This window comes from Silene latifolia, chromosome 6 (genome assembly GCF_048544455.1).
Source record: "Silene latifolia isolate original U9 population chromosome 6, ASM4854445v1, whole genome shotgun sequence".
NCBI lineage: Eukaryota > Viridiplantae > Streptophyta > Magnoliopsida > Caryophyllales > Caryophyllaceae > Silene > Silene latifolia.
In genome coordinates this window covers 40,951,060-40,962,725 of record NC_133531.1, presented here as the reverse complement: position 1 = coordinate 40,962,725, position 11,666 = coordinate 40,951,060, and the positions used below count along the sequence as shown (strand labels likewise).

The following is an 11,666-nucleotide window of genomic DNA, read 5'->3' as shown; positions in this document are numbered from 1 at the left end:
TTTATGAACTTTTGAAGAAAAATGGCATAAATAGTGACATTATTAATGAAAATTAATAAAATATAATCTATGACTTAGGAAAAACGTCTAATGTTGCATTTTATTATATTTTTCAGATCTAAAATTGAAAAGTTAATGAAAATAATTTTTTCCATGTTTTTATGATTATTTTATTAAATATCGATAAACCGCAACATTGTTTTTCCGGAAAAATTTTCGAAATTTTTAACCTAAGATTTTGAACATTATGAGTGTCATGGAATTTTTCCAGAATGTTCATGAATTTAAATTTCAAATTTTGAATTTATTTGGAATTTTTGGATTTATTTGAAGTTTAATAGCTTAATTTTGTATTTTTGGCCCATTTATGAACAATTTTGTAAATAAAAGTTAATTATGGTCAAATTATTAGTGAAGACTATATTTTGAGTCCTAAGAGATTAGGGTAATTAACTTATGCATAAATATGAGTTTATGTATTTTTGTGATTATAAAATGTTGAAATCACGCAAATCCGTAAAAACCGAGTAATATACGATATTGGCTAATTAAAAGGCGATTTAGCATAAAAAATTGAGCATGTTCTTATATATTATAATGCTGCATTTTTCTTTATGATTGTCATAATTTTAATTTATGTAATTTTGAATTATGTAATTTTACTTAGTATGGCCTTAGATTTTAATTGGTATTTCCCGAAATGAATGGGAATATCGATTCGGTTGTAATTTTTATTGTGATCTCGTATCACCGTTTTGTAATTTTAATAGATTTATTTTGTTCTAGTTACAAATGTATAATAGGAAATTATGTAATTTATTATGTAATTTTATTCATTCCGGAGTTCCTAAAGACGGATTTCTTCAAGAATGGCGATACATAAAGACGGTGTTACCTCGAGATGCGTGCCACAACACAAGGGACCAATGGAGTTGGTTTCCGAATTTGTAATAGTTAAAGAGTTTTTCTATTTTAGGAAAGGCCATACTAGGATTTATTTATTCTTTTATGCTTGCATTTTATTATATGTCACATGCATCGCTAAATCGCCATAACTAAACATGCATTGTCTTATTTATCGAGTTTATCGACCGTGTCAATTAGAATTATCGTAGTTCACCGCTTTAGTTCACTTAAAACGTGATAGATAATAAATTGACATGACCTCTCGCTAAAACAATTAATTGAGATATAGCCTTACCAAATAGTAGAAACCATGAAAACCTATTTCGCGAGGGAGTGCACTCGGCCCTACCGGGGTACAAACCTTGTTACGTAGGGGAAGTGGGTGATGAATGTTAATCCACCGAATTCATGTTGATAAGGGATGTATCGGCCCCACCGTGCCCAAGTTGATGTGGATTTGGATCATGGACACATTTATTCGAAATTTGGATTGACCTCAACAAAAGTTTTTGATAAGGGATGTATCGGCCCTACCGTGCCCTTGTCAAATGTGTTTTGGGCTAAAGATATATGTTAATGTAATATTATCGACCAAGAGTTCTAAGAGTAGAATCGATTAAACGTTAATCCACCGAGTTATATTGATAAAGGATGAATCGGCCCTACCGTGCCTAAGTCGATATGAATTTGGGTCTTGGAATCATTTATTATAGTTGGGTAGAGGTCACTATATAAATGTTCATATCTTGTTAAATTTACAAGTATGATTTAAAAAGACAAATGTTAATATTTCATTTTCCTCCATATTTGTAGTTCTTTGCAATGAATCCAACAAATGCTACCGCACCTATCACTATTGATTCTTATCACAATGTTCTTGATGACATTTGCTCCAACAACAATTTCGATACAACTAGAGAACTTCATTTCGGGATAGGTTCGGATGGAAACCTTAATTTCATCACCTCTTCTAAACCACCCACTACTACTAGACCTCGTGTGAGTCCGTCTCAGGATGACTACCTCATGCAATCTTTAGGATCTTTGTCTCTGGAAGATAAAGATGCCAAAGCTAGTGGGAGCTCTAGCAATCAAGTTCTTGCTTCAAAGGGCAAGAGGTTCAAGAAGAAAGCAAAGAAAGTCAAAAACTTCAAGCAAGTTAATGATGAGTGCCATTATTGCTATGGCATGGGACATTGGCTTAGGAATTGCCCTATGTATTTGCGAAATATAAGGGAAGGACTCATTACTCCAAAAGGTACAATTCCTAAAGAAATTTATGTTATTGATATAAATTATACTTCCACTACGACATGGGTACTAGATACCGGATGTGGTTCTCACCTTTGTAATCATTTACAGGGTTTAAGAGATGTGGAGAAGCTTAGCAAGGGAGATGTGGATCTTCGACTTGGAAATGGAGCTCGGGTAGCGGCCGAATCCAAGGGAACTTATGTTCTAGCTTTGCCAAACGGTTTTGAGTTGTATTTGCATAATTGTTTTTATGTTCCTACACTCTCTAAAAACATTATTTCAATCGCTATGCTAGACATGGACGGTTTTTGTTTTGTCATTAAGAACAATCGTTGCTCTATTTCTAGGAATGATTTGGTTATTGGCCAAGCTACTTCCATCAATGGCATATACATTTTAGAGACCTCAAATCCGACAAATGATATTTATAACATTCAATCAAAGAAACTCAAAACAAGTGACCCGAGTGAAGCGTTCATTTGGCATTGTCGATTAGGTCACATAAACGAGAATCGCATCAAAAGATTAATTTCTACTAAGGTGATTACACCATTTGATTATCAACCATTTGGTACATGCGAATATTGCCTACTTGGCAAAATGACTCGTAATCCTTTTAGTGGTAAAGGGACACGAGCTAGTGAGCTATTGGGACTCATACACACCGATGTATGTGGACCAATGAGTATCACCGCTCGTGGTAATTATGACTACTTTATAACCTTCACCGATGACTTAAGTAGACATGGGCATGTCTATTTAATGAGACATAAGAGTGAAGCGTTTGAGAAATTCAAGGAATTTCAAAACGAAGTAGAGAACCAATTGAACAAAAGGATTAAGGCACTTCGATCCGATCGTGGTGGTGAATACCTTAGTCTTGAATTTGATTCACACTTGAAAGGTTGTGGCATTATATCACAACTTTCTCCGCCCGGAACACCACAACTTAATGGTGTTGCCGAAAGGAGAAATCGAACCTTGCTAGATATGGTTCGATCCATGATGAGTCAAACCGAGTTACCGAACTCGTTTTGGGGATTTGCGATACAAACCGCAATTCGATCTTTGAATAATAGTCCCACAAAGTCCACTGAAAAGACTCCATGTGAGATGTGGACGGGTAAGATCCCAAATATATCCTATATGAAGATTTGGGGATGTGATGCTTACGTCAAAACTAAGAACGACAACAAGCTAGCCCCAAGATCCGAAAAATGCATCTTTGTAGGTTATCCCTCGACCTCTCGAGGGTATTACTTCTACAAACCTCAAGATCATAAAGTGTTTGTGTCTTGCGAGGCTGTCTTCTTAGAAAGAGAATTTATTTCTAAGAGACAGAGTGGGAGAAATTTTGAACTTGATGAAGTTCAAGAGCCACAAACCGAGATAGAGACGCAAGAAGATGTTCCTTCGTCGTCTAACGTGGTTGTACCTCCTCCACTAAGAAGGACGGGCCGAGTAATTCGCCATCCCGATCGATATGTGGGACTTATCGAAGAAGATGGAACACTCGATGTGTTACTTATGGAAAGTGACGAGCCCGCCACCTACAAGGCCGCAATCTCTAGTCCTAATTCCACCTTATGGCTTGAAGCCATGAAGTCCGAAATGGATTCTATGCTTGAAAACCAAGTTTGGGACTTGGTAGATTTGCCTAAAGGGGCAAGACCCTCCAATGCAAATGGATATTCAAGGTCAAAAATGGCATAGAAGGACATGACGATGTCTACAAAGCTAGGCTAGTGGCAAAAGGATTTACCCAAGTCCAAGGTCTCCATTATGATGAGACCTTCGCCCCCGTAGCCATGCTAAGATCCATACGGATTTTGTTAGCGATCGCCGCATTTCATGATTATGAAATATGGCAAATGGATGTCAAAACCGCTTTTCTAAATGGGCATTTAGAAGAGGAGGTGTACATGATACAACCCGAAGGTTTTGTTGATTCTAAAAATCCTAACAAAGTGTGCAAGCTTAAGAGATCCATTTATGGTCTTAAGCAAGCATCTAGAAGTTGGAATCATCGATTCAATCATGTTATAAAAGAAAATGGTTTCACTCGAAATGTTGAGGAACCATGTTTATACATGAAATTCAGTGGGAGCAATGTTGTGTTTCTAATCCTGTATGTCGATGACATACTACTCATTGGAAACGATATTCCAATGTTGTCTTCTGTTAAGAAGTGGTTAGGTAACCACTTCCAAATGAAGGATTTAGGAGAGGCACAACGCATATTAGGTATCCGGATCTATAGAGATAGACCCAAGAGGATATTGGCACTAAGTCAAGAGTCTTATGTTGATAAGATTCTTCGACGATTCAAAGATGGACAAATCCAAAAGGGGTTTGGTACCAATGGTAACCGGAACAATATTGAGCCAGACTCAATGTCCCTCCGAACCCCATGATGTTGAACGCATGAAGTTGATCCCTTACGCTTCCGCTGTTGGATCAATCATGTATGCCATGATATGCACACGTCCTGATGTCTCGTATGCCTTGAGCATGACGAGTAGATATCAAGCAAATCCAGGTGAGAGTCACTGGATTGCTGTCAAGAACATCCTTAAGTACTTGAGAAGAACTAAGGACTCTATCCTCGTGTTTGGAGGAGACAATGAGTTGCGTGTTACAGGATACACGGACTCAAGTTTTCAAACGGATAGGGATGACATGAAATCACAAGCGGGTTTTGTTTTCATGCTCAATGGTGGTGCCGTAAGCTGGAGAAGCTTCAAGGAAGTCAGAATCGCGGATTCAACAACGGAGGGTGAGTACATAGCAAAGATCGAGGTCGCCAAGGAAGCTATGTGGATCAAGCAATTCACGGAAGGTCTAAAAGTAGTACCTACCGCCGATGATCCCATCACTCTCTATTGTGATAATAGTGGGACGATCTTCCAAGCTAAGGAGCCGAAGTCTAGTAATAGATCTAGACATGTACTTAGAAAATATCATGTAATAAGGGATTTCATTGAAAGAAAGGAAATTGCGATTTGTAAGGTTGGGACGGATGACAACATAGCCGATCCGCTCACCAAGCCTTTATCGCAGGCTAAGCATGATGGGCATGTTACATCCATGGGACTTAAACGTGTACCAAATTTCTGTTAGATTTTGAAATGAAATAAAAGTGTTGTTTTTGTTCATGTTCATAATCACATTTGTCTTTTATCTTTAATTTATACTTTGTTACATCCATACGGGTTGTAGAGACAATTGAACCCCGTTAAAGTGAACATGGATTAACATTGTTTTGCCCATAGTTACTTGTATGAGGTGACGTCTCGAAGTGACTAAAGTGTGAGGCGATTGATGGCAAGTTCAAGTGCCATACAGTCATGTGAGATGACTAGTCGATCACATAGGCAGATTGTTAGGAACTTTCTATCGGGCCTTATGACCGCTTATAGAGTTCTGGCAAATTTATATAGCTTGGTCGTGGCGAGAGCTACTATAGTATTCAAAATGAGTCGATTCTTTTGACTAAAGACTATTCACCTAAGATGGCACAGTTTCAGATTAGCTTTGATTTGTGTTACTACGACCTTCGTAAATGGGGTCAAATGGGCATATTTTGGGTTATGATGGCTGTGGCTAGTCGAAGGGAATGAGTGCAATAGGAATTGTCCACCCCTAGTCAGGGTTATAACAATATCTCAGGGCCACTCGAGGAGTAATGAACTGGAAATGCGTGGCCACGCTCGGAAGGTATCCAGAGTGGATAAATCCGGTCAATCAGTTATTCTCCAGATCGAGGAAACCACTCTCGATATGATCACTTGCAAGTACGACCTGAAAGACACCTTGCATTGAGTGGGAGATAGTAATAGGACAAGAGAATTGGTGACGCACACTTGTCGAGGACAAGTGGGAGATTGTTGGAATATGTGTCCTCCGACAATAATGCGATCACGACTGTTGATCATGATGATCACATGTTTAAGTCTCATTAAAATGAATACAATTGGGAAGTAATATTATTCGTCAACTCGGTCAACATATATCGGTAATGATTGGTCGACTAGAGTTTGACATTCATTTTGTCGTGTGTGACGGTGGTGATCAGTTGACCCCCTAGGTCATACCTAAAGGGCAATACTCTTAATTGATTATTTAATTAATCGTATAACGTTACGAGTTAATTAAATTACTTGAAAATTGACGGGCGATTTTGGAAGTAAAATTTACGTATCAAATTGAAATGTGATTAAATGAGATACGGTCTGAGTAATTAAATTGTATAGTTACTCGGATGAAATAAATTGTTTAATGTAACAATTAAATTCAAATGAATTGATATAAATACAATCTGTTGTGATTTATAAATGGAAAAATATTTTGGCGCAAGTAATTATGAAATTACTAAGTCGATTTTGTATATGACGTATTTTTATTAATACGTTGATTTTTAATATGATAAAAATACATAAACAAATATATGTGACATGTGACATGTAACATATAGATAATTGACGAAAATAATATGGACACCATATTATCATAAGTGCCGAAATATTGGAGGTGCACTAGCTAAAATATTGTGTTTATATTTTGTATAGAAAACATAATGATGATAAAGCTAGGTAGCCATGCAAACCTATTCTCCTTGTGAAGACCAAAATAGACATGCATTGGCTCCCCTAAAAGCACCCCACCCACCGGTTTTCCAATAGAGAAAAAGGCAAAGTTTTTGTCTTGTTTTTCTAATATACACTACCTTGTTTTAGTGTGATAATTCATTCATTTCCTTAATCAAATTTTAGAGTTTTAGAGAGACAAAATTCTCTCTTCTTCCTCCTCCCATAAAACCGAAATAATATAAGTGTTTTATAATTTTTGGTTCAATTTTCTACTAAGATTAATATTATACTAGTACTTATAATATTAATCAAATTAAGAAGAAGCCTTGGGTATAATACATAGGGAGAGATCTTATACTTAGATCTTTGTTCTTCCATAAGGATAAGCTCAAGAACAAGAAGAGAAAGGTGATCTCTCTTGTGCCCTAATAGCCGAAATCTACAATGTAAGGACATGATTTCTCCTCTATTTATATTGTTGTTTGCATGCATAAAATCCGTTTTAATTTTATGACAAATTTTAGACATATATGAGTATGTTAAATATGTATATGAATCTACATTTCCTTCAGTAGTCGGAGTGCGAATCGAGGGAGTCGTCCCCTCGGATGGTAACACGGCCAGCAGCAGGTGTAGCTCGTGCACGACCCCGGCCTCTAGAACCTGAAGTAGAAGCCCGTGCTCCGATGGAACGAGGAACTAGAGCCGCCCGGTAAGCAGATGTGACTGCGGGTGACCACGCAGCAGGGGTGGTCATCGTACCTGAAGTACTAGCTGAAGCTACTACAGAAGAAGCAGCAGAGACCGCCACAGAGGACAAAGGACTAGCAGCAGTGCTAGCAGCTGTGGCTGAATTGGTGGCTGAAATGGGGCTAACAACAGTGCTAGCAGCAGCAAAGATAGTACCAGCAGCACTAACAAGGAAAACAGAAGTAGCGGCTGTGGTACTAGTAGGTGCGGAGGCGGTGGTGGCAGCAGGGACCATCGTCTCAGATAGGGATGGACTGACAGTCGAGCTCGTAGAAGGCATAGAGCTAGAATCCATCCTAGTCAAATAGGGCAGGGGAACGATAATTAAATTACAACAAAACAGCAGAAAACTTCCCAAAGACAGTCGAAAATTTCGACTAAACAGCCCATAATTCCCAAATTTTTTCCTCAAAAATTCGAATAAAACAGATGATCAGTGATAGGGTAAGGGTAAGGGAGATAAGCATCAATTGAAGCAAATTAAGCATAAACAGCAGGAAAAACCCAAATTCAGTCGAAAAATTCGACTGGCAAGAACCCTAATCACAAATTTCCTCATAAAATTCGAATTAAACATGTAGATGGCGATGAGGTAAGGGAAATAATCAACAAGTAAGGCAAATTAGGCATTGAATCACAATAATAGTCGAAAAATTCGACCCAAAATGAATACCCGAAACCCTAATTCCTAAATATCTTCATAAAAAGCAAAAATTAAAGCAATTAAAAGATCATGAAGAATAGGGATTACTTACTTGATGATAAGGAACCTACAAAGAGCAATTAATCGACACAAACAAGCAAATTTGGCGATTTTCGATCGAAAAATCGCAAACCCTAAAACCCCTAATTGACCGCGAAAAACAACGAAATTCAAAGGGAAAATAGAGGGCAATTGACTATTAATTAGCAATGAACAAATTGTAGGTGTTGGATTTGGTACATGGGCAAGATTAATGGAGGATTTAGGTAGGTTTTGGTCGCAATTAAAAAAGGGCAAACGGAAGAATGCATATGAAAATGAAATAATAAGAAAAGGAAGGGAGTTAAAGAGACTTCCTGCGTATGAATTGCAAAATCACTCGATCGAGTGATTTTAAACCACTCGATCAAGAGCTCTTGTATGCATTTCACTTGATCGAGTAAACATTTACTCGATCGAGTACTCCCCTTTTTAGCTTTTGTCGATCGAGATTCTGGAACCATTCGATCGAGCACATTTCACTCGATCGAGTACAAAAAGTACTCGAGCGAGTTCTTTTCCTCGTGTAACCCCTTGAATTTGCGTGTAATCTCCCCAAACCTGCATAAAAACATCCGCAAAAATATCCCAAAATACCAAATATAAATAGTAACAGTCTATAGTCTTCTAAACTACGCTAAAAATGTCTAAATTCTAATTGTCCTAATTAAATGCAATAAATAAAATCCGACGGAAATTAAAAATTGTTTATACAATTTGTTACACGGGGCATTTCCCCGCTCACTTCTCAAAGCAATTCAGCAGCCCCTCGGAGGGCTTCTGACTAGATGACGTCACCTCAGAAACATTAACCGTCCTCTTCATTCTCCACGAGCTTGTACTTGAATCATTAGGCGGAGAATAGTTAACGTCCACATACGCGCAAACTTTTCTCGTCCTTATTCCTTTCTCACCAGCTTTAGTATCATCACTCCCACTTTGACTGACTGTAATTGCACCATGACCATTGACAGCTCCTGCATTATTTTCATCTGTATCTGTAGCAAGGAAATTAGACGAACTCTCCTGCTTTTTGCTCTCAATCTGAGGCGGAGGGGTCACTAGAGCAGCACAATAGTCCAAATTTTCATTTGGAGTGTCAATAGGAGGGTCAGTAGAAGAGAGGGCATTGCAAGGCTGAGCTTGCATGGGAGCCCTTCGGGACTTAGACTGATGGAATATCAATTCCTCGTCCCAAACCTGAAAAGTCAATGTCTTGCCCCCGACGTCTATCACTGCACGGGCAGTGAATAAAAATGGTCTCCCTAAAATGATAGGGGTATGTGTGTCCTCGAGGATGTCAAGTACAACGAAATCAACGGGTATAAAGAATCTCCCGATCTTAACAGGTATGTCTTCTATGACACCTAACGGCCGTGATATACTACGGTCGGCCATCTGAACAGTCATATTTGTGCAATTAAATTTGGTCAAACCAAGTCTCTTAGCAAAAGACAGCGGTAAGACACTCAAGCTAGCGCTAAGATCCCATAACGCGTTATCAATTAAGTGGGTACCAATATGACACGGAATCGAGAAACTACCCGGGTCTGACTGTTTGGGAGGTAACTTATTCTGAACTAGGGTCGTCCCTACCTCGGTCAAAGCTACCGTCTCATGATCGTTAATGTGCCTCTTACGTGATAAAATTTCGTTCATAAATTTAAGGTAAGAGGGTACCTATGTCGACAATTCCAACGAATGTAACGGTGACTTGCAAGCTTTTCAGGAGTTCGGCAAATTTACTGAACTGTTGATTAGCCTTTGTGTTCTGTATTCGCCTCGGGAAGGGCACCGTAATGGGTATTTCGAGCCCCTTGTTCCTCTCTTCCAACGTGTCGGCTGGATCAAGCTCTACATCCTTCGATCGAGACTTCTTTCCTCTCGAACGGGGTCTTTCAGGCGATATTTCACTCGATCGAGCACTAGCAGGCTCTCGATCGAGGTCTTCTTTATCAGCATCTCTCGATCGAGCAAAAATATCACTCGATCGAGCTCTTTCCTCAACAATTCCACTCGATCGAGCTATTTTGGTTTCTCGATCGAGCAGTTCTTTTTCCTGTTCACTCGATCGAGAAAAAATTCCACTCGATCGAGTGCTTTCTTCAGCCTTATTACTCGATCGACCACCTAAAACCAGTCGATCGAGTATCTTCTTTGTCGTCAGCTCTTTTTCAGCAATAAGACACTGTTCAGCGTCATTAAATACCTTTCCCGGGTCTGATTTGTCCTCTAAAATTGACAAATTTGGTCCTTCATAAGAACGACCACTCCTTAAATTAATTAAAATCACCGTCTCGTGTGGATTCTTGTCGGCTTGTGACGGCAAATGACCCTGCTTCCTCGTGGACTGGTTCGCAGCTAACTGAGCAACTTGAGTTTCAAGTGACTTAATAGATGCTTCTTTTTGTTGGTCACTTAGCTGCCACTGCTTTGTCAAAGACTGCAACATCGTCTTCAACTCAGATAACTCGCTCACCCCACCTGAGGATGATGCACCATGATTAGGTGTAGGAAAGGAAGGAGGCTTTTGAAAGCCTTGTTGAGCCTTATGAGGAGGGACATATGGCTGTTGCTGCTGTGGAGGAGGGGTAGGATTGAGCACATTTTGACTTGTCCACCTCAAATTGGGATGGACTGCCCCTTAGTTATTATAATAGGAACCCCCTATTTGCCTGTATTGTTGAAAAGCAAGGACCTGTTCCTTCTCTGTAAGACAGTCAATAGCAGTATGACCGTCATTGCTCCCACACCTCTCACATGTGACGGTTTCCCCTCTAGTAAGCAAATGAACCGTCTGAGGCTCCCCAGCAGAATGCAGCTCCAATTTATCAAAACGAGCATTCATGGCTTCCAACTGAGCCACGACTGCCTTATCAACCGCGTGAATTATTCGAATACCGTCCCTTGGGTTCCCATACTCGGTACAATGGGTCGCCATCTCCTCAATAATGGCCCACCCCTTATCATCATCAGTATTCTTTTGGAATCTTCCGTTGGATGATGCGTCAAGTATAGCTCTGTGGTCATCGTACAACCCATTATAGAACTGATTGGACATAAACCATGGATCAAAACCATGGTGAGGAAGAGACCTCGACAACCTCTTAAACCGACACCAAGCTTCATAGAAAGTCTCATCAGGTGCCTGCTTGAAAGTAGTGATCTTTGCCCTCAGCTGATTGGTGCGCTGCGGAGGGAAATATCTCTTATAAAAAGCAAGAGCAAGGGTCTCCCAGTCTGTGATCCCTGCGACCTACCGTCCAAATCGGTCAGCCATTCCCTGGCTGAGTCAGTCAAAGAAAAAGGAAACAGCACCTCCTTAATCTTGTCTAGAGTTACCCCCTTTGTGGCGGGGATAGTAGAACAGTAGTCCGTAAAGACCTCCATATGCTTCCTCGGGTCTTCACCCGCCACATCTCTAA

At 39.5% G+C, this 11,666-nt stretch overlaps 1 non-coding gene across 1 annotated transcript; it reads left to right on the top strand.

Moving 5' to 3' along the window:
• The first annotated feature begins 11,315 nt into the window (after nt 1-11,315).
• Nucleotides 11,316-11,421, top strand: LOC141588945 (small nucleolar RNA R71). The gene has a single exon (XR_012519910.1). It is a non-coding gene; the product is annotated as a small nucleolar RNA R71 (small nucleolar RNA).
• Nucleotides 11,422-11,666: the final 245 nt, after the last annotated feature.